The sequence below is a fragment of the Rhipicephalus microplus genome, unplaced genomic scaffold (genome assembly GCF_043290135.1).
Source record: "Rhipicephalus microplus isolate Deutch F79 unplaced genomic scaffold, USDA_Rmic scaffold_21, whole genome shotgun sequence".
Classification (NCBI taxonomy): domain Eukaryota; kingdom Metazoa; phylum Arthropoda; class Arachnida; order Ixodida; family Ixodidae; genus Rhipicephalus; species Rhipicephalus microplus.
The window spans coordinates 8,276,922-8,301,088 of NW_027464594.1; the positions used below are offsets into that span (position 1 = coordinate 8,276,922).

The 24,167-nt window shown below is 46.9% G+C and overlaps 1 protein-coding gene and 1 pseudogene across 3 annotated transcripts in view; one reads left to right on the plus strand and one right to left on the minus strand.

Annotated features, from left to right (window-relative positions):
- The window catches only part of LOC142785328 (uncharacterized), a 147,256-nt gene that overhangs the window by 114,768 nt on the left and 8,321 nt on the right, over positions 1 to 24,167 (plus strand). The gene's annotated exons all lie outside the window — the stretch shown is intronic.
- LOC142785327 (uncharacterized) lies at positions 2,666 to 4,570 on the minus strand (annotated as a pseudogene).

Sequence of the window (24,167 nt, forward strand, 5' to 3'; positions counted from 1 at the left end):
CGTGACAGCACAGCGGTTGACTCTCTCGCAAGGAACAGAATACCATGCAGAAACCTTCAAGAAGTTAAATTACAGGAGTTTTCCAGAACTCTAGGCCATTTCAGCATGGTTCGATTTCAACCTGCTAACTTAGGCAACAGGCTGACGTGGGGATTTCTCTTCCTTGCATACTAGCCAAAAGCTTTGAGATTTTACCCAACACCATTTATGTGCATGTTGATCATCACCTTGCCACCAGGCAGTGGGTTACAGAGCCTCATGATAAACATGCAGCATGCTCAACCCAAGTGAAGTGCAACATACATTCTATGCGTCACAAAAAGAGGGTGACCCAAAGTGTAGGTCTGGCAGTCTGATCAGGTGTAGCAGAGTGTCATCCCAAACGACTTGATATTTAGTTCAACCGAATCGGCTAGAAGTGTTCTGCCCGTTGTACTAGTCGATAGTGAGTGGCAGCATTCTCTGACCAAAAGAGAAATTGGAGTGCTCAGTTGATCGATCAGTTTGAGAAAGGTAGAGGCTATATCCAGTGCACAAAATGGAATTCAGCAAGCCAAGCTTCATCTAATTGTGGGAACAACGCCCTCGCTCGCTTGTCGCCTTGCAAGCGAGTGAGGGTGTTGACGCACGTCTACAGGGACTCCACCTTTGTCTTCAGGGCATCGGCGTGAAGGGAGAAGGAGAAACGCTGATCTAACATCACGCCCAGCATGCGGATTGAGTCCTTGAATGTGAGGGCTCTGTCCGCTCTTTCTGCCCGAATGGTACGACGACTTTTCATGCCCAATCTCCCTTGCCCGTGCGTGAAAAGGACGCAGAAAGTATTCTCCTTATTGATTTGAAGCTTCGCAACCTTTGTCCAGTCCAACACTGTAGGAGTACCTCAGAGCCCAGTTTTTTGAGTCGCTTTTTCGACTCTGCAGGAATGATAATGAGGAATGTCCTGTGTGTACACTTGCATCGTGACACCTTTTGGCATCAACAAGCAGAGCATATCGTACACGATAATATTCCAGAGTAACAGTGACAGAGGCGAACTCTTCGGGCTACCCAAAGTGGGATGCACCTCCGCCTCCCCAGCTTATGCCCAAAACACTACTCATCTGTCACTTAGAAACGTGCACAATAAATAGTATAGATTAGCCTGGACTTGTCGTTCTCTGAGGGACCTTCAGGTGCCATACACTCAAAGGCTCCCTGAAAGTCCAGACACATGAGGATGGCAGGTTTTTTTGAAGCCCTCAGTTGAACGAGCCTAGTTTTTAAAGAATGCAAAGCAAGAACAACACTTCGGGCGGGCAAGAAACTGAATTGATTTGCGTGCACGTGACCGTTCCGAAACAGAAAACTGTACAGTCGCCCGTGCATCAATTGTTCTAGTACTTTTCTGAAGAACGAGTTCACACAAGCTGGCCTGAATGAATTGGTAATCTGCCAAGGTTAATTGGGCTTTAGAATGAAGGTGATATGACCCCACCTCCAGCATCGAGGAAAGTATTGAAGGCTTAGAGCCGGGTATAAAACAAACATTACGATCTCTGGCCAAACTGCGAAGAGCCCCTTTACTATGGTCGGCATAATGCCACCAAGATCGGGCGCCTATAGGGTACCAGCGCTGGAGTTTTCACGACCACCCTGGCGGTGAGCGTGCGCACTTCTCAGCTGCTCCCGCAGATGAGAGAGGTGGCTGGTAGAGGCAGTGGATGCGCACATCGCCCTAACAAAACGAAAGGGCGCTGGCGGTGCTGCTGCGTATTCTAGTGCAACCATATATAAAAAAAGAGAGGACGTATAGAGCATAGACTGTATAGACTGATGCATCCAAGTCTGATACTGGCGTGTCCTATGCGGCGGTCGGCCCATCCTTTTCGGATGCCGGCGTTCTGTCCACCAGCACAAGCATTTTTACAGCCGAGGCTTACGCGTTATTCGTAGCCGTTAAACACATCAAAGAATTGAATACGCCAAGGGTAGTTATATACGCAGACTCCCTCAGTGTCGTAAAAGCATTGAAAAATCTTAAAAAACACAGAAACCCTATAATTATATCCCTCTATTCAATACTCTGCACGGCCTATACTTTCAAGCAACATATCGTCGTGTGCTGGGTGCCAGGACATCGTGAGATCGAAGGAAATCTGTTGGCCGACCAGCTCGCCAGGTCAACTAACGGAAGCTCTGCTAACTCCTCAGTTGCTGTCCCTATAATGGACCTAAAACCAAACATACGGAAAAAGCTCAGGGCTTACTGGCAGAAGTTATGGGATCAACAAACTCATAACAAGTTACACTTGATTAAACCATACCTCAGTAACGGGCCACCCACGTTGAAAACACGCCGTACAGAGGCCAGTCTCTGTCGGCTTAGAATAGGACACACACACAGCACGCACACACACCTTTTGTCCGGTGGTGACCCACCCAGCTATCACAGATATGGCCGTCCACTTACCGTACTTCACATACTTCTTGAATGCTCTGAGCTAGAGGCTTACAGGAAAAAACATTTTCCACTAGCGTACAAGGAACACATACCCCTTCACCCAGCTATGTTTATTGGTCGCAAACCTCTTTTTAAATATAATGCATTGAATGCATTCTTGAAGGAAGTAAATACTTCCCATGTTTTCTACTCAAGTGATCAATAGCACGGCCTCTGAAAAGAGGCTGCTGCTGCGGATGCTACATCCAAAAGAGCACCTGTCTCCAGGCCCTTGGGACCAAGGGGGCTGGCGAGAAATCGGTGCTAATATAACGCTCCTATTTTATGATGTCATGATAACTAAAGACTCATTCTCACCGGGCATGCTTCACGCCACTTTCATGATTTTAATAAATATATGTCTTACGCATCTTTAGAGCGCAGAATTTTAGGCCCTTTTACAGCCATTTACCATAACCATTGCTCCCATCCGATATCATTTCTTGGCGCTCTTTGGCCATCAATGGCCCTTGCGCCATTAAACATATATCATCATCATCAAGTAAGCGAGGACACATTCAAATATTTCTATCTTGGCTAGCGAAGAATTGGTGTGAATGTTTGCTCTGAATTGGTCTGAGAAGCCTTGCTTCTCACAAGGTTTGGCAGATAAACTTCACATATGCAGAAAATGCCTGGCAATGCTGAAGTGGTAGCACGTTGTGGTCTCCTAGCGAATGACTTACCATGGGGTTTTGCCGTGGTCATGGAGGGTGCTGGAAGAGTTGTAGAATGTGGTTCGGTTGCAAGTGTATGCTTGTCTCGTCTGTGTATCGAGAGAAAGGAAGCAACTGAGCAAGCCAGTATCTGGCTAATACCCGTGCTCTGCTTCCATTCATTTTTTTCATTTTCTAAGGTCTCCCTCACAAACTTTGCTCAGAGTACTCTCTATTCATCCACCTTCCATTTTTCACACCCCCTCTGCATCAGAACGAATCTGCTTGCATTGAACTTGTTTGGGTCTCAACCCAATTAGGCAACAGGCAAATAGGCTTGGTGCATCAACATACTCAAGATCTTATCGGCCGAGCAGCTCACCACCCAATGCAACATTCTTCAACATTATTATATTTTACATTCCTCCTTTCAAGTGTGCAAAAGTGGCAGAACAACGTGTCCTCGTTTGTAGCACAGCCTCAGACACTGAGCTGTGTTCTGGAGCTCTTGAAGAGGCCACACCTTAGTTTTATCACTAAAGGTGTCACAGCACCATATATCAAGCTGGGAAGACTTCAGAGGAACTTTGGAAAAATCTCTGGCATAAGGCCTCCCTTGAACTGGCCTCCCATAATCTCTTCAACAAAACAGGGCCATCCTTCAACAGGAAGCAGTCTCCAGGTTGCACTTGTTGCTGCGTCTTTTAGCATCATTATGAAATGCGTACCTCAGTTCAGAGATCCTCCTGCTTAACTGCGGAAGTGGCTTGTTAGAAGATCACAGCAACTTCTTCATTTGTCCAAGGTAGCTTTCAAAGGGAAATGCGCCAAACTGATCTAACGGGCCATGCTCCATGCACTGGCCGGCAAGGTAAACAACTGTGTGTACATTGTTCACCAGCTGCTTTTTTCCATATGGCTCACCAACTTCTTGCACAAAATACCTGAGCACTTCTTTTGCAAAGTCATTCTACTCAAGGTAGTGCTTTGGTGACGCTAAAATTTTGATGGCCACATGAAACATTAAAAAAATGCTTGTATTGAGACACAGACAGAACAGGCTTCAAGACAACAGGCCCCACATATAGGAAAAATGTGCGGAACTCTGTTGCCTTCCATAGATCAAGTTCTTTTGTGCCCCTTGGCTTTCGCTGGAAATGCATTGGAAAGGCCTTAGATGGCTCTCGCAAGCTCTCATTTAGTTGGCAATGATGAGCTCTGCTCAGTCTATTGCTGTGGCCTTGGCATATCCAGTTTCTGAGAAGTAGACGCACGACTTCTAAGCAGACAAGGTGCATGTATTCAGTTGGAAAGAATGCAACCGTGTCAACATCAAGTGACAGAAGGTGAAGCAGCAGTATGATGGCGTTTGTTGTCTTGAGAACGAAACGATGCATCACTCCATGCTGGTGCATGGAGTCTGGGAAATGTGATCCTGTTTTCGACATGCTTTCCTTTTTGTATGCACCGCTCACAGGCATAATACCCAGTGTGGCCAACAATACACTTGATGTAGCTTCTTGCAGGGGCATCACACACTATGGCTTCAATGCGCACATGTACGTGAATGTCTCCTATGCTCAACCCCTCAGAGGTTAGCTTGGCGACTTCTTGCGCAAATGGCCGCAAATAATCCTCTAGACACGGTGGCTTCCTGGCACCGCAGTACACACTAACAACAAATGGCGGCGATGCCTGCACATTTGTTACGCGGCACAAAATGGGCCAGAAAGCAAGCTGGCTGCTTTTGTACAGTGATACTCCATCAATGTTACCTTGCAGTTTCAGTTCACAAGGAAGTGCTTGCACCTGATGCAACACTTGACGGATGCCTTCTTCAAAACCGAAGTTCTTCAGAACAAACGAACCATTCTGCTCCACCTGAGCTTTACGCTCGGTTTTCAATATGGTTCTTGCATCTTTGGGAAGGTCAGCGACGCCTCTACGCCGACAGAAGTCGAGGACATCATTAATGCAGGCATTCGTCATATTATGCTTGCCTGCAATGAGTGCAAACTCTTCGCTTGCAGGCACCTCCGCCGATTCAACAAAAAGCCTTGCACTGCTAGTTAACGCTGCACCCTCGCCCGGCCCTGTGCGGCTGTCTCAAGTGACGCCGTCATCACTTGATTCGCAGCCAAGCGGACTGTCTTCGTCACTTGAGCTACACTCAGGGCCGCTTTGCATACATAGCGGCACCCCTTCAGACTCTTCGCCGCACTCGACAAGATCAGCATCTTGTTCACAAACACGGTCGTCTTCGCTCTCTGAAACTGTGTTGAACCGTTTGGGCGCAGGCTCACCTGCGTTGTCCATGGAAGTTTCATTTGCCAGCCTTCTGCGGCTCACCGGCTCCGGAGGACTAAATGGTGCCACGCGAGCAGCACGCACTCCGTCGCTGCGCAGGAAATCACAACGAGGACCTGCGACAAACTGCGTGAATCCGAGTTCGCTCAGCGCCTTGTCGTGCTCCCTCGTCACACTGTGACATGTCCTCCACTTAGAGGGCATGATGACGGAACTAGATGATACGGAAGCCCAAAACCGCGACGTTTGGAAGCCACAACCCGAGCAAACAATTCAACGGTGGGGCCAGAAAATCTACCTGACCAGGCCTGAAGCAACAAGCCAGAGGCCAGAGAGCATGGCAGAAAGGCTATTCTTGGCTACTATGAATAGGCAACGCCGGCATGGCCAACGTTACTAAAACCTGGTCTAGTAACGTTGGGCATGGCTAGGTCAGGCTAGATCGTTACTAATAAAGGCAGAAATCATTAGTAACTAAACATGTTTAAAACAGCTCAGTATTGGTGTAAACAAAAATTTGTGCTGAGCCGTTTTTATTGAAATGAAGATAAGCTGAGATAACTTCAAAATCTCGTTTCCGTAACACGGCACCGCAAATATAGCTTAAATATTCATTATGAAAACTTTTGCTTTGGCAAATGAAGTATTTTTCTTAGCAAGCCACCATCTATGACATAGTCTATCGTTAGGTCATGTCGTTATCTATGATTATGTCTTGTGATTTTTTTTCTCGTGTGTTGCACCACGGCCGGTGTTTTTTGTTTTAATCCAGCGGTTGTGGTTATATCTACAGTTGACAGATTTCGGTGATTAATCTGAGTCAGCCCCCCGCAGGGGCGTCTGCGTAAGCAGGCGTTTGGTGTGTAGCGACACCACGGACCCGAGCTAACGGGGGGGTTTCGGCTCCCTCCCACGCCTAGCCGCGCGTGGCTTTGCCGTGTCAGGGGAAAAGAGTATCCTGGGGGTTAAGTCGACACCAAGTTATTAGACCTTTAAGCCCCCCCCCCCCCCCCCGGAGACAACACACCCCTTTGGCCCCAGCTTCACGTAGACGGCACCCCTGGGCTGACCCACCCAGGGGAAATCGGCAGTCCCCTTTTCCTATCATTGTCTCCCTACATCTTCGTCTTTCTTACTTTTTTAGCTTTCCTGTCTACTTCTCTCTTCTGCTTACTTCCAATTTTCCTGGCGGCAAGGGTTAACCCTGTGCAAATAGCCTACCTTGGCCTAGGTGCATTGGGTTATAGCAGAGTTGTACAGCTGACGTCTGCAAGCTTTCATCATCCGCAAACTTGCAGCGTCCCCTCGTTGGGCTCCGTGGTGAGTGGCCGCCAATGCTGCTGAACAACATACAATTAGCATGCATAATGCATTCTTTTTACTTAGTGATCGTGCCTTCTGAAAGCGGGCACGCATCGAATATATCAATTTTTTCATCCGGCCAGGACAAATCTTTCCTCATTTTCACGATATACACTGCGAGAAAACTAACAAGCAAGCCAGAACTGTATCCCACTTCGTAGTGGCTAGGTCCTTAACTGAAACTCTCGGTGCCGGGTACAAGGTTACCAAATTGGCCAGTGGAGATCTACTCCTTGAAATACGTGACAAAGACCAATTCGATAAACTGAACACCCTCACAACGTTTGGAGACACACCCATCAGTATTACGCCACACAGGTCTATGAACTCATCTCGCGGGGTCGTTTCGGATGCTGATTTGCTTGACCTGACCGAAGCTGAACTTCTTGAAGGATGGAAGAGCGAGAATGTGACAAACGTACAGCGTATTAAGATAAGAAGAGATCAAAAGGAAATACCAACAAAACACTTAGTACTGACCTTTGCTTCGAGCGATTTGCCGGAAACAATTCAGACTGGGTACACAAAGACATCTGTGAGGCCATATATTCCCAACCCCCGCCGTTGCTTCCATTGTCAGAGATATGGCCACGGCTCGCAAAGCTGTCGTGGCCAGAAAACTTGTGCTATGTGTGGAGTCGTGGGCCATGCGTCCGACAACTGCGAAGCACCTGCACACTGCGTAAACTGTGGCGGTAATCATGCCGCGTACTCACGTTCTTGTTCTTTCTGGAAAAAAAAATCATCACTTTAAAGATAAAAGAAAACATTACATTTAAAGAAGCAAGAAAAAGAGTCTCGCCATTTTATGGCCCTACATATGCTGATGCGGCGCGCCAGGGGGCAGTGTCGCACCAGCCCTCTCCACTTCTTCGGCCTGCGCAGAGCGAGCCATTGGCTGTGGCGCCTGCCCCCAAGGCGGCAGTAGTTGAGTCTACCCCGCCTACTATTGAACAGAGACCAGGGACTCCAGGGTCCTCGGGTCTCAAGGCCTCACCTCGCCAGGCGAGGCCCAAGCTTCGAAAAACCAGCTCGCATGAGCGGGCATCCAGTGCCTCCGAGGAGGCAATGGATACGGCGGCACCTCTGGTGCCAAAAGAGCGGCGCGGCTCTCTGGAGCGCGCCAAGAAAACCAAAAAGCTAATAACAGGGCCTGATAATAGCCCTGTTACTTGAGCTCGACCTTTCAGCTTAAACAAGTCACTCCCTTAACGTACACACAGCACTACTTTACTTCCAATATGGAAACACAAATTATACATTGGAACGTCGGAGGCCTGCTTAAAAACCTCGACGACGTCCAAGAGCTTTTATACAAACACTCACCTCAAGTGCTTCTCGAGGGCTGCCAGGCAGGCTTCAGGGCGGGGCGATCTACCAACGATCAACTCGTTGCATTAGAGGCATATGTAAAAGATGCTTTCCTCCACAAGCAGTACTGCATGACAGTATTTTTTGATTTAGAAAAGGCGTATGATACTGCTTGGAGGTATGGTATCCTCATTGATCTCAAGTCTTTTGGCATTTCGGGTAACATGTTCAACACGCTTGCCAGTTACATGTCCGAAAGAACGTTTCGCGTGCGTGTTGGAACTGCACTATCTAGAGTTCATGTTCAGGAAAATGGAGTGCCACAAGGTGGAGTTTTAAGTTGCACCCTTTTCATTGTGAAAATGAACTCACTGAGGAAGGCATTGCCACCGTCGATTTCCTGCTTAATTTATGTAGACGACGTACAATTATCTTTTAAGTCTTGTAACCTATCTTTCTGCGAGCGCCAAGTACAGCTTGGTGTTAGCAAGCTAGCTGGCTGGGCAGATAGGAACGGGTTTAAATTTAACCCGGGGAAGTGCACTTGTGTTCTTTTTTCTAAGAGGCGTGGCATCCGGCCGGATCCTGACATTCATCTTAATGGTGTGTCGATTCCCGTCAAAAAGGAACACAAGTTTTTAGGAATAATCTTTGACGAAAAGCTGACATTCATCCCACACATAAAACAACTAAAACATAAATGCTTAAAAACACTGACTATCATGAAGGTTCTCTCGCACATTTCTTTTGGTGCTGACAAACAACTTTTATTACGTGTTTTTACCAGCCTAATAGGTTCGCGATTGGACTATGGTAGCGTTGTTTATGGGTCAGCAAGTAAAACATCCCTCAAAATGCTGGACCCGGTACTCCATCTGGGGCTCCGCCTGGCGTGTGGTGCATTCCGGACTAGTCCGGTCGAAAGCCTCTATGTGGAGTGTAACAAATGGAACCTGCAACGTCAGCGAGCATACACAGATCTCCTTTATGCTTTTAAACTTTCATCCATGCCTCACCATCCTTTTAAATCAGTTTTTTATGATACGTCCATGACTGAACTCCTTTTAAACCGACCATCGTTCTCTGCGTCTTTCACCTACAGAGCTAGAGAGGAAGCGTCAGAGCTTTCTGTCTCTTTTCTAGACACCATCCAAAGTTCTCCAACAGATTTTATAGCACCATGGCATCTCCGCGCTGTCTTATGTGACACATCTTTTACACATATAGATAAAAACCAAGCTCCCACATGTGCTATTCTGCAGCATTTCTTGCATCTGCAGCATAAGTATCAATGTGCTGAATTTTATACGGACGCCTCTAGAACTGCCACCTCTGTGTCCTGCGCTGCGCATGGACCCGGCCTTAGTGTCACTAAAACGCTGAATAGTCATACTAGTATCTTTACCGCAGAGGCGTATGGTGTTCTTCTTGTTCTTAATCATATACTTCAAAGCGACATCTCACAATCCATTATCTATACAGACTCCCTCAGTGTTGTGCGGGCACTGTCGTCAACAATGCCTTCGAAAAACCATGTTGTCAATCTGATTGTCAAAGCTGTTATGTCTGTGTATGTACGCAACCTTGAACTGGTTCTTTGTTGGGTCCCTGGCCACTGTGGTATAGCCGGGAACGAAGCAGCGGATCGAATGGCTGCTGCTGCTACACTCCTAAATACAGTAGACATAACCACATTACCCTACATCGACGTGAAACCACACATCAGACAAGAACTTCGTAAAACATGGCAAACACACTGGAGTGAACAAACAGACAAGTTACACGTAATAAAACCACATTTGGGACCATACACCACCGACGCACGTAATAGATACACTGAAGTCGCCTTGGCCAGATTACGGATAGGGCACACTCATACAACGCACTCGCACCTTCTCACTGGGTCTCCAAGACCTCTGTGCAGCAGATGCGGAGAGGCCCTATCCGTGAACCACATCCTGATACAATGTAAGGCACTTGACACAACACGACGCAAATACTTCCCACAACTACACACGCGACATATTCCACCACACCCGTCACACTTCATAGGAGACGAAGCACTGTTTTCAGTCAAACGCGTTTTAGAATTTCTTACCGACGTGAAATTTTTACATCTCATTTCTTATCATGCTTGACAACCTGGCCCTTTAGACCAGTCATCTTCCATTACGTTGTGTTTTTACTTTGTTTATTTTTACTGAGATGTCACTTTTACTTTCTTGTCACTTTAATGTAATCACTTCTGTTTGGCGCTCTTTGCCCTTAGTCGGCCTTGTGCCATTAAACTCTAAACATCATCATCATCACCTCAAGTGCTGTGTGTACAGGAAACACATCTGAAATCCTCCAATACAAATTTTTTACGTGGTTACGTCATATACCGAAAGGATTGAGATGATGCTGTGGCGTCATCCGGTGGCCTAGCCATTATTATTAACCAAGGAGTAGCGTGTACACATTTACCACTCCAGACATCCCTTGAGGCGGTGGCTGTTCGAGCGGTACTTTTAAACAAACTCGTCACCATCTGCTCTTTTTATGTACCTCCCCACCAACGTCTTGAAAGACGTGAATTTCAGTCCCTAATAGACGAACTACCTGAACCTTATTTGCTTCTTGGGGACCTAAATGCACATAGTGGACTGTGGGGCGATTCTCGCTGTGATGCACGAGGTCGTCTCATTGAACAATTTCTCTTCTCTTCCGGCGCCTGTTTGTTGAATAGGAAAGAGCCAACCTACTATAACGTTGCCAACAAAACTTACTCGTCTATAGACCTCAGCATTGTATCACCTTCACTTCTACCCCTATTGAAATGGAAAATCATAAACAATTTATATGGAAGTGACTATTTCCTGTAGTGTTGAGTTCACAAACAACATATGAATGTCCTCTACATATTCCCAAATGGCTGATAAACAAAGCAGACTGGGAACAGTTCCACAACACTACACGTTTGAGTTGGACAGACATATGTAGGTTAAACATAGATGAAGCTGTGAAGTACTTCACAGCTTTTCTAACTGACGCAGCAGCCAGGTGCATATCGCAAACATCTGGAATGCCCGGCAAACGACACGTCCCATGGTGGAACACGGAGTGTCGTAATGCGCGAAAGGAACAGAACAGGGCATGGAGATTGCTGCGCAACTCGCCAACAGCGGAAAATCTTGACACGTTCAAGAAAATAAAGTCTCAAGGAAGGAGAACGTGTCGGCAGGCCAGAAGAGAAAGCTGGCAGAAGTTTTTTGTCAGGGATCAATTCATACACACAGTAGGCAAAAGTCTGGAACATGGTCGGTAGGATAGCAGGAAAACAAGTACACACACTTCCACTCGTAAACACCCCGCAGGGGCGCCTGCGCAAGTAGGCGTTTGGTGTGTAGCGACACCACGGACCCGAGCTAACGGGGGAGCTTCGGCTCCCTCCCACGCCTAGCCGTGCGTGGCTTTGCCGTGCCCGGGGAAAAGGGGATCCTGGGGGTTGAGCCGACGCTGGGTGATTGGACCTTTAAGGCCCCCCGGCAGAGGCAACACACCCCTTTGGCCCCGGCTTCACGTAGACGGCACCCCTGGGCTGACCCACCCAGGAGAAATCGGCAGTCGCCTTTTCCTGTCTCCCCCTCACATCTTCGTCTTTTCTCTTACTTTAAATCTTTCCTGTCCTCTACTCTCTTCCGTTGACTTCAGTGTTTCCTGGCGGCAAGGGTTAACCCTGTGTGGCTATCCTACCTTGGATACACCATATTCGGTTATAGTGGTGGTGTACAGCTGGCGTCTGCAGGGCCTGTGCTTCCAGACCCTGCAGCGTCCCCTTGTAGGACTCCATGGTGGGTGGCTGGCACCGCTGCCGAAAAGAAACCTTTTCTTATGGCTAGTTCCTTCCCCCCACTCCCTGATCGCCCTCAGAAAAGAGGGCGCACCGATGAAGTCTTCCAGTTTTATGGTCACCAGAGAGTATCCTTTCCCCGATTTCACGTTGTCCACGCTGACACACCCGGCAAACCAGTGAGAACAATTTCACCTTTTCTTGTTTCGAAGTCTTTGACAGAAATCTTTGGCCCAGGATATAAAGCTTCAAGAATGGCAAGTGGTGACCTCCTGTTGGAGCTCCGCGACCAGAAACAATATGAAAAATTGCCTAACCTAAAGAAATTTGCAGATACCAAATTAATAGTAACCCCGCACCGAACCATGAACACCACCCGTGGCGTTGTCTCAGATGATGACCTGTTAGGGCTGACGGAGGCTGAACTCCTGGAGGGTTTTAGCGAACAGAATGTCATCAATGTGAAACGAATTAGGATGAGGCGCGATGGCAAAGAAATCCAGACTAAGCACTTAATACTTACTTTCAATTCAAGTGTACTGCCCGACTCTGTTGAGGCAGGGTACATCAAGCTTCGAGTGAGGCCATATATACCGAACCCTCTCAGATGTTTTAAATGCCAGCGGTTCGGCCACAGTTCTCAGAACTGCCGAGGCCGCCTAACTTGTGCGAAATGCAGTGCTGATGAACACACATCTGATGCTTGTGAAAACTCTCCTCACTGTGTGAACTGTAACGGGTAGCATGCCGCATACTCACGGTCATGCCCCAGCTGGAAAAAAGAAAAGGAAATTGTCACGATTAAAGTAAAGCAAAACATTTCATTTAGGGAGGCACGAAGGCAGGTGTCCTACCTGCCAGAAACCAGCTTTGCCGAAGTGGCGCGTCAGGGGGCAGCGCCACGACGGCCCCCGGCGCCTGTCTGGCACACGTGTAGTGAGCCAGCGGTGACGCCATCCGCCCCCACGGCGGTCAGCCACTGCTGCTCCGCCGTCGAAGAAGGACCCACCAACCTCCGGGCTGGGGGCCGCGAAGGCCTTGTCTTTAGAGGCGAGGCCCTCAAAACAACCGCAGCGCTCGCAAGAGCGCTTGTCCAGTGCCTCGCTAGAGGCAATGGACACAACTTTGAGCGTGAGGGCGCAGCAAGCGCCTAAGGATCGGCGCGACTCCATCGACCGATCCAAAAAAGAAAAATCTCGTGTCACGGCCCCTGGAAAGGGTCCGTGAGCTAATTTTCTATCCTTGAGCACACAGCACAAAACACATCTAAAATGGACACGCAGATTTTACAGTGGAATGTGAGAGGACTTCTCCATAACCTCGATGATATTAGAGAACTCCTTAATAAACATACTCCAAAGGTGCTGTGTGTTCAGGAAACACATCTCAAGTCCACACAAACAAATTTTCTAAAGCAATATGCTATCTTCCGCAAAGACCGTGACGACGCTGCCGCCTCGTCGGGCGGTGTCGCTATAATAGTTGATAAAGGTGTTGCCTGTAAGCAATTAAACCTCCGAACTTCTCTTGAGGCAGTTGGTGTCCGAGCAGTGCTGTTCGGGAAGCTACTAACAATTACTTCTATCTACATTCCTCCGTGCTATCAACTTTCAAAGACAGAATTTCAAAGCTTCATTGATGAACTTCCTCCGCCATATATAGTCGTTGGTGATCTAAATGCACATAATCCTTTATGGGGCGACTCCCGTTTGGATGCACGAGGACGCCTAATAGAACACTTTCTGTTTTCGTCAGGTGCATGTTTACTTAACAAAAAAGAATCAACATATTATAGCACTACGCACAACACATACTCTTCTATAGACCTGAGTATTGTCTCGAGTACACTAATTCCTTATCTGGAGTGGTCTGTTCTCAAGAACCCCTTTGGGAGTGACCACTTCCCGATAATGTTAAAGTTAACAAAAGAAGATACATGCTCGCCTGACTTTCCTCGCTGGAACACCAAGTCAGCCAACTGGGAACTGTTTCGAGAAATTACATTTTTAGACGGAGATTAAATTGCTGATTTTAATATAGACGATGCTGTAGCATTCATTCCTAACAGGTTTTATTATTGACGCTGCAGTGAAATGTATCAAGCAAACCAACGGAATGACCAATAAACGTCGCATTCCATGGTGGAACGACGATTGTCGGAAAGCGCGCAATAGACAAAATAAAGCTTGGAGACTACTCCGAAATTACCCAACAGCTGAAAACCTCAACAATTTCAAACAGGTTAAGTCCCAAGCCAGAAGAACGCGTCGTCTTGCAAAGAAAGAAAGTTGGAATAGGTACATCTCCGGTATAAATTCTTACTCCGATGAAACGAAGGTTTGGAATAGGGTAAACAAGTTAATAGGTCGGGAGACACACCCCCTACCTTTGGTAAGTAGCCGAGGGGAGAGCCTGGAGGAGCAGGCGAACTGCCTAGGCGAACACTTTGAAAACATCTCAAGTGCATCAAACTATACAGAAACGTTCTTAAAATTCAAAGAACGCGAAGAGCGACAGCCCCTTAAATGTAAACGTCCATTTCAGTGAGTCTTACAACTGCCCATTTACATTAGCTGAAGTTAAGGCATCTCTTGCGTGCTGCAACAACTCAGCGCCAGGTGTTGATCGTATAACATACGAAATGGTCAAGTACCTTCACTCCGAAGCACTAAAAACACTCCTAACTCTCTTTAATAACATGTGGGCAGTTGGGTATATTCCATTGTCATGGAAAGAAGCTATAGTCATCCCAGTACTTAAACAAGGCAAAGATCCGTCTTTGGCCGCCAGCTACAGGCCAATAGCGCTAACAAGCTGTCTATGCAAACTATATGAGAAAATGATAAACCGGCGCTTAATCCACTTTTTAGAAAGTAACAGTATACTAGACCCCCTTCAGTGTGGTTTCAGAGAGGGGAGGTCGACAACAGACCACCTTGTTCGCATAGAGACATACATCAGAGATGCATTTATTCATAGGCAGTTTGTACTTTCCGTATTCCTAGACTTAGAGAAGGCGTATGACACCACATGGCGATTTGGGATTCTCCGCGATCTTGTCACCATGGGCATCCGTGGGAACATGCTAAACACAATTAAAAGTTACCTGTCTGACCGAACCTTTCGCGTAAAAGTGGGAAATGCTCTCTCTAGAACTTTTACCCAAGAGACTGGTGTTCCGCAAGGTGGCGTGCTTAGTCGCACACTTTTTCTTGTAAAAGTGAACTCCCTGCAGTCAGTCATTCCAAGTGCGATGTTTTATTCCGTGTATGTTGATGATGTGCAGATGAGTTTCAAATCATGCAATATGTCTGTCTGCGAACGACAAGTGCAGCTTGGAATGAATAAATTCTCTGAATGGGCGGATGAAAACGGTTTTAAAATAAACACGAAGAAAAGTACTTGCATACTTTTCTCCAACAAACGAGGGGTAATGCCACAACCAAATGTTGCGATCAAGGGAGACCAACTCTCTGTAAGCAGCGAGCATAAATTCCTAGGAACCACTTTAGATTCTAAACTTACGTTTATTCCCCATATTAAATATGTCAAAATGAAATGTTTGAAAGCGATGAACGTCCTAAAACTCTTGTCACGTACAACATGGGGTAGTGATCGAAAGTGCCTCTTGAAGTTATACAAAAGCCTTGTCGGGTCGCGCCTTGATTATGCCTCTATAATTTATCATTCCGCAATGCCAAGTGCATTAAAAATCCTAGACCCCGTTCACCATCTGGGTATCCGACTTGCAACCGGTGCTTTCAGGACAAGCCCCATCCAGAGCCTCTATGTAGAGTCGAATCAGTGGTCACTTCACCTGCAGCGATCCTATAGCAGTTTCACATATTTTATAAAGGTACGTGCAAACATCAAGCATCCATCTTATTCAACTATAAACGATATGACCGCTGCCACCCTCTTCCATAATCGACCCACAGTGAAAAAGCCGTTCTCCTTGCGTGTGAGAAACTTATGTGAGGAAATGGGTGTTCCGCTGCTGGAACTCTGTCCTACGCCCACAGGGATACTTTTACCGCCGTGGCAGTGGCAGCTTATACACTGTGACACCTCATTTGTTGAGATCACTAAACACGCACCAGAAGCACATATTAAAATGCATTTCCGAGAACTCCAGTCCAACTACTCATGCGTAGAGTTTTATACTGACGCTTCTAAGTCGCATGCAGGGGTGGCTTATGCAGCCGTTGGACCATCCTTTTCGGAATCCGGCGTGCTGCACCCAGAAACAAGTATATTTACGGCTGAGGGTTATGCACTATTGTCCGCTGTGAAGCATATACGGAAATCAAACATACAAAAATCAATTATATTCACAGACTCGTTAAGCGTCGTAAATGCATTAAGATCCCTTTTCAGATTCAGAAATCCGATAATAATTGAGCTATATTCCGTTCTGTGTACAGCGTATATGTCCAACCAGCATATTACTATTTGCTGGGTACCTGGCCATAGAAGTATCGAGGGCAATGTGTTAGCTGACCAAATGGCCACGTCAATTATAATGCGCGCTATTAACCCCACCGCTACTGTCCCTGCAACAGATCTAAAACCCTTTCTACGAAAGAAACTGCGAAACCACTGGCAACGCTTGTGGGACACAGAAACAAATAATAAGCTTCATTTGATTAAGCCGCGGTTGGGTTACTGGCCCTCCGCTATAAGAACACGGCGAACTGATGTCCTATTCTGTCGCCTCAGAATAGGACACACTTATGGTACTCATAACTTTCTTCTGACTGGCGATGAACCTCCTACTTGTGGTAGATGTGGTGACAGGCTAACCGTCCTCCACGTCCTCCTGGAGTGTGCGGAAGCTGAAAGGGAGAGAAAGAAATATTTTGCTTTAGCATACCGCTATAATCTTCCTTTACACCCGATTATGTTTCTCGGTGAAGAGCCGCTTTTTAATACAAAATCAGTTTTAAGCTTTTTAAAGGAAGTAGTACTGAATGTGTTTAGTCCAACATTGAATGTTTTTAGCCCAACAGGTTCATAGCACATCCTCTGTTCAGAGGATGCTGCTGTGATAGCAGATTTCAATGAGCCCAGGCCTCCATGCTCTTGTTTTAAGGGCTCTCTCGAAACACTGGTGCTCCATGCCAAGTTTTTATTTGACATACTTATCACTTTTAAATCATTTTATGTCTCCATAGCTCACATCATTTGTCATTGCCATAATTTTACCATATGTATATTTTTACACACCTACAGCGACTGTTTTTTAGGCCCATTTACAGCCACGTCACATTTGTTTTATCTACACTGCACATCCCACAATTCATTATCATCGCTCTGGCGCTCTTTGGCCATATCTGGCCCTTGCGCCAATAAACACCACTAATCAATCAATTCCACTCGTAAACACTCAAGGTGATACCTTGGAAGATCAGGCAAACTTCCTCGGGGCACACTTTGAACGGGTATCCAGCTCGTCCCACTATACTGACACTTTCCAAAAATACAGGACAAGAATAGAAAAGCAGAAACTCGAACACAAATCCACTAGATACGAGGCATATAACCAAGCTTTCAGTCTAGCGGAGCTCCGAACATCTCTAAACTCCTGCAGCACTTCTGCCCCAGGTTCTGACCGTGTGGTGTATGAAATGCTAAAAAACCTACCAGCCGAAACACGAAAAACCCTACTTTGTTTGTACAATGCTATCTGGTTTTCTGGCACTATCCCTACCTCCTGGACCCCGCAGGGGCGCCTGCGTAAGTAGGCGTTTGGTGTGTAGCGACACCACGGACCCGAGCTAACGGGGGAGTTTCGGCTCCCTCCCACGCCTAGCCGTGCGTGGCTTTGCCGTGTCCGGGGAAAAGGGGATCCTGGGGGTTGAGCCGACGCTGGGTGATTGGACCGTTAAGGCCCCCCGGCAGAGGCAACACACCCCTTTGGCCCCGGCTTCACGTAGACGGCACCCCTGGGCTGACCCACCCAGGGGAAATCGGCAGTCGCCTTTTCCTATCTCTCTCTCCCTACATCTTCGTCTTTATCTCTTACTGTTTATCTGTCCTGTCTTCTACTCTCTTCTGTTTACTTCCAAACTTCCTGGCGGCGAGGGTTAACCCTGTGCAAATAGCCTACCTTGGTCTAGGCGCATTGGGTTATAGTTGCGTTGTACGGCTGGCGTCTGCAGGTTTTAGCATCCACAAACTTGTAGCGTCCCCTTGTTGGGCTCCGTGGTGGGTGGCCGCCAACGCTTCTGAAGAAAATTAAACTGGAATGCATAAAGCATTTCCCCTATTAAGTGATCGTACCGCCTTAAAGCGTGTACGCACCGAAGACTTAGGCTTTTTCAACCGATCAAGTTAAAACTTCCCCCATTTTCATGTTATACATAGTGAAATAAGCAGCAAGCAAGCCAGAACCGTATCACCCTTTGTAGTAGCCAGATGTCTCACAGAAACTTTTGGAGCCGGGTACAAAGTTACCAAAATGGCCAGCGGAGACCTCCTCCTTGAAGTCCGAGGAAAAGAACAGTTCGAAAAGCTACAGGATCTTTCAACTTTTGGTGACACTCCCATCACTGTAGCGCCACACAGATCGATGAACACAACCCGTGGAGTAGTATCTGATGCTGATTTGCTCGGCTTGACTGAAGAGGAACTTCTGGAGGGGTGGAAGAGTCAGAATGTGACCAATGTACAAAGGATCACCATTAGAAGAGACAACAAGACAACACCAACAAAACACCTAATACTCACGTTCGCTTCCAGTAATCTCCCAGAAAGTATTCAAACAGGCTACACAAAGACGTCGATCAGACCATACATACCTAACCCACGTCGTTGTTTTAAATGCCAGAAGTATGGCCATGGCTCACCAAGCTGTCGTGGTCACCAAACTTGTGCACAATGTGGAGTGTCAGGCCACAATTCTGACAATTGCGAAGAACCATCACACTGTGTGAACTGTGGTGGAAATCATGCCGCATACTCACGGTCTTGCTCATTTTGGAAAAAAGAAAGGGAAATCATCACATTGAAAATTAAAGAAAATATCACATTCAAGGAAGCAAGACGAAGAGTGTCGCCATTTTATGGCGCTACATATGCTGATGCGGCGCGTCAGGGGGCAACGCCGCATCAGCCCTCGCCACTCCTTCGGCCAGCGCAGAGCGAGCCGACGGCTGTGGCACCTGCCCCCAAGGCGGCAGTAGTTCAGGCTACTCCGCCTCCTAACGAATTGAGGCCGGAGACTCCAGGGTCCTCTGGTCTCAAGGCCTCCCCTCACCAGGCGAGGCCCAAAATCCGAACCACGAGCTCGCATGTGCGGGCACCCAGTGCCTCTGAGGAGGCAATGGATACGTCGGCACCCTTGGTGCCGAAAGAGCGGCGTGGGTCCTTGGAGCGCGCCAATAAAAATAAAAAACCAATAACGGGGCCGGACAACCGTCCTGCCACCTGAAATAATGAGCTCACTCCAACACAGTACACTCTTTGTACACACAGCAGCATCTCTCTTGTTTAAATATGCAGACAGAAATATTACAGTGGAACATCCTAGGCCTTCTTCGAAACTTCGATGACTTACAAGAACTCCTCCATGAACACAATCCAAGAGTGCTGTGTGTACAAGAGACACACTTAAAACGAACTAACACAAACTTTTTACGTAACTACATAATCTTCCGAAACGATAGAGATGATGCCATGCTACCATCCGGTGGTGTAGCGGTTATAGTAAGTCAAGGTATAGCATGCACACAATTACCCCTTCAAACTTCCCTCGAGGCGGTGGCTGTCCGAGCAGTTATTCTAAACAAACTTGTCACTGTCTGCTCTTTGTACATACCTCCGCACCACCGTCTCGAAAAACTTCCATTTTAGTCTTTAATAGACGAACTACCTGAACCTTATCTGGTCCTTGGGGACCTGAACGCACATAATGGTCTGTGGGGTGACTCTCGCTGTGATGCACGAGGTCGTCTCATTGAACAATTCCTCATTTCATCGGGTGCGTGTCTGTTGAATAGGAAAGAAGCAACATACTATAACCTTGCCAACAAAGCTTTCTCTTCCATAGACCTCAGTATCACATCTCCTTCACTTGTACCATTACTTCATTGGAAAGTCATAAATAATCCATACGGAAGTGACCATTTTCCTTTAGTTTTGAGTACACCAATAATAAATGAATGTCCTCCACATGTTCCCAAATGGCTGGTAAACAAAGCCAACTGGGAACAATTTCAAAAGCTTACTCACCTGAATTGGACTGACATATGCGGGTTAGGCATAGATGAAGCTGTGCAGTACTTCACGGCTTTTCTTACTGACGCAGCAACCAAGTGCATTCCACAAACATCTGGACTACCCGGCAAACGACACGTTCCGTGGTGGAACACTGAGTGTCAGAATGCACGAAAGGAACAGAACAGGGCATGGAGGTTGCTGCGGAACTCGCCGACAGCAGAAAACCTTGAGAGCTTTAGGAAAATAAAATCTCGAGGCAGGAGAACGCGTCGGCAGGCCAGAAAAGAAAGCTGGCACAAGTTTTTATCAGGGATAAATTCATATACACAAGAGGCTAAAGTCTGGAATATGGTTCGTAGGGTAGCAGGAAGACAAGTACACTCACTCCCACTCGTAAACACACAGGGTGATAGCCTGGAAGATCAAGAAAACTTCCTCGGTGCACACTACGAGCAGGTGTCTAGCTCGTCACACTACACTGAAACTTTCCAAAGACACAAAGCAAAGATGGAAAAGCGGAAACTAGAATCCAAGTACACAAATTACGAGGAATACAACCAACCTTTCAACTTAGCTGAGCTACAAACATCTCTAAACTCTTGCAATAATTCCGCTCCAGGCTACAACCGTGTCACATATGAAATGTTGAAAAACCTGCCGCTCAAAACGCGAAAAACTTGCCAGGCAGGCTTCAGGGCGGGGCGATCTACCAACGATCAACTCGTTGCATTAGAGGCATATGTAAAAGATGCTTTCCTCCACAAGCAGTACTGCATGACAGTATTTTTTGATTTAGAAAAGGCGTATGATACTGCTTGGAGGTATGGTATCCTCATTGATCTCAAGTCTTTTGGCATTTCGGGTAACATGTTCAACACGCTTGCCAGTTACATGTCCGAAAGAACGTTTCGCGTGCGTGTTGGAACTGCACTATCTAGAGTTCATGTTCAGGAAAATGGAGTGCCACAAGGTGGAGTTTTAAGTTGCACCCTTTTCATTGTGAAAATGAACTCACTGAGGAAGGCATTGCCACCGTCGATTTCCTGCTTAATTTATGTAGACGACGTACAATTATCTTTTAAGTCTTGTAACCTATCTGTCTGCGAGCGCCAAGTACAGCTTGGTGTTAGCAAGCTAGCTGGCTGGGCAGATAGGAACGGGTTTAAATTTAATCCGGGGAAGTGCACTTGTGTTCTTTTTTCTAAGAGGCGTGGCATCCGGCCGGATCCTGACATTCATCTTAATGGTGTGTCAATTCCCATCAAAAAGGAACACAAGTTTTTAGGAATAATCTTTGACGAGAGGCTGACATTCATCCCACTCATAAAACAACTAAAACATAAATGCTTAAAAACACTGACTATCATGAAGGTTCTCTCGCACATTTCTTTTGGTGCTGACAAACAACTTTTATTACGTGTTTTTACCAGCCTAATAGGTTCGCGATTGGACTATGGTAGCGTTGTTTATGGGTCAGCAAGTAAAACATCCCTCAAAATGCTGGACCAGGTACTCCATCTGGGGCTCCGCCTGGCGTGTGGTGCATTCCGGACTAGTCCGGTCGAAAGCCTCTATGTGGAGTGTAACAAATGGAACCTGCAACGTCAGCGAGCATACACAGATCTCCTTTATGCTTTTAAACTTTCATCCATGCCTCACCATCCTTTTAAATCAGTTTTTTATGATACGTCCATGACTGAACTCCTTTTAAACCGACCATCGTTCTCTGCGTCTTTCTCCTACAGAGCTAAAGAGGAAGCGTCAGAGCTTTCTGTCTCTTTTCTAGACACCATCCAAAGTTCTCCAACAGATTTTATAGCACCTTGGCATCTCCGCGCTGTCTTATGTGACACATCTTTTACACATATAGATAAAAACCGAGCTCCCACATGTGCTATTCTGCAGCATTTCTTGCATCTGCAGCATAAGTATCAATGTGCTGAATTTTATACGGACGCCTCTAGAACTGCCATCTCTGTGTCCTGCGCTGCGCATGGACCCGGCCTTGGTGTCACTAAAACGCTGAATAGTCATACTAGTATCTTTACCGCAGAGGCGTATGGTGTTCTTCTTGTTGTTAATCATATACTTCAAAGCGACATCTCACAATCCATTATCTATACAGACTCCCTCAGTGTTGTGCGGGCACTGTCGTCAACAATGCCTTCGAAAAACCATGTTGTCAATCTGATTGTCAAAGCTGTTATGTCTGTGTATGTACGCAACCTTGAACTGGTTCTTTGTTGGGTCCCTGGCCACTGTGGTATAGCCGGGAACGAAGCAGCGGATCGAATGGCTGCTGCTGCTACACTCCTAAATACAGTAGACATAACCACATTACCCTACACCGACGTGAAACCACACATCAGACAACAACTTCGTAAAACATGGCAAACACACTGGAGTGAACAAACAGACAACAAGTTACACGTAATAAAACCACATTTGGGACCATACACCACCGACGCACGTAATAGATACACTGAAGTCGCCTTGGCCAGATTACGGATAGGGCACACTCATGCAACGCACTCGCACCTTCTCACTGGGTCTCCAAGACCTCTGTGCAGCAGGTGCGGAGAGGCCCTATCCGTGAACCACATCCTGATACAATGTAAGGCACTTGACACAACACGACGCAAATACTTCCCACAACTACACACGCGACATATTCCACCACACCCGTCACACTTCATAGGAGACGAAGCACTGTTTTCAGTCAAACGCGTTTTAGAATTTCTTACCGACGTGAAATTTTTACATCTCATTTCTTATCATGCTTGACAACCTGGCCCTTTAGACCAGTCATCTTCCATTACGTTGTGTTTTTACTTTGTTTATTTTTACTGAGATGTTCTTTTACTTCCTTGTCACTTTAATGTAATCACTTCTGTTTGGCGCTCTTTGCCCTTAGTCGGCCTTGCGCCATTAAACTCTAAACATCATCAACTTGGCAGTCTCGTAGCATTTGGAAATATCCCAGTATCTATTTCACCTCATAGATCAATGAACACCTCACGCGGAGTTGTTTCAGAAGCAGACCTTCTTGAAATGTCTGAACAGGAACTGCTCGAAGGGTGGAAAGAGCAAAATGTCACAGATGTGAAACGAATCGTCATCAGACGAGACAACAAAGAAATACCTACCAAACATTTAATACTCACCTTCGCATCTAGCACACTGCCTTCATCTATAGACACAGGATACATCAAACTCTCTGTCCGTCCCTACACTCCCAATCCAAGACGGTGTTATAAATGTCAACGATTTGGTCATGGCTCGCAGAACTGCCGGGGTCAGGAAACTTGTGCAAGATGTGGTAGCCACGGCCACCCATCTGATAACTGTGTTACTACGCCTCACTGCGTGAATTGTGATGGGGAACACGCCGCGTATTCGCGTTCGTGTCTTAACTGGAAGAAAGAAAAAGAAATAATCACTCTTAAAGTCAAAGAAAACATAACATTCAAAAAAGCAAGACGAAGAGTGTCGCCATTTTACGGCGCAACATATGCTGATGCGGCGCGTCAGGGGGCAACGCCGCACCAGCCCTCGCCACCCCTTCGGCCTGCGCACAGCGAGCCGTCGGCTGTGGCACCTGCCCCCAAGGCGGCTGTAGCCCAGGCTACACCGCCTACTCCCAAACAGAGACCGGAGACTCCAGAGTCTTCGGGTCTCAAGGCCTCCCCTCACCAGGCGAGGCCCAAAATCCAAACTAACAGCCCGCATGTGCGGGCATCCAGTGCCTCCGAGGAGGCAATGGATACGTCGGCACCCTTGGTGCCGAAAGAGCGGCGTGGCTCCTTGAAGCGCGCCAAGAAAACAAAAAAGCAAATAACAGGGCCTGGTGACGGCCCTGTTAAGTGAACTCAAACTCCCCGTCTAAACAGCCACTCGCTTTTCGTACACACAGCATTATTTTACATTCACCATGAACACTCAAATTATACAATGGAACGTCAGGGGCCTTCTCAGAAACCTTGACGACATCCAAGAA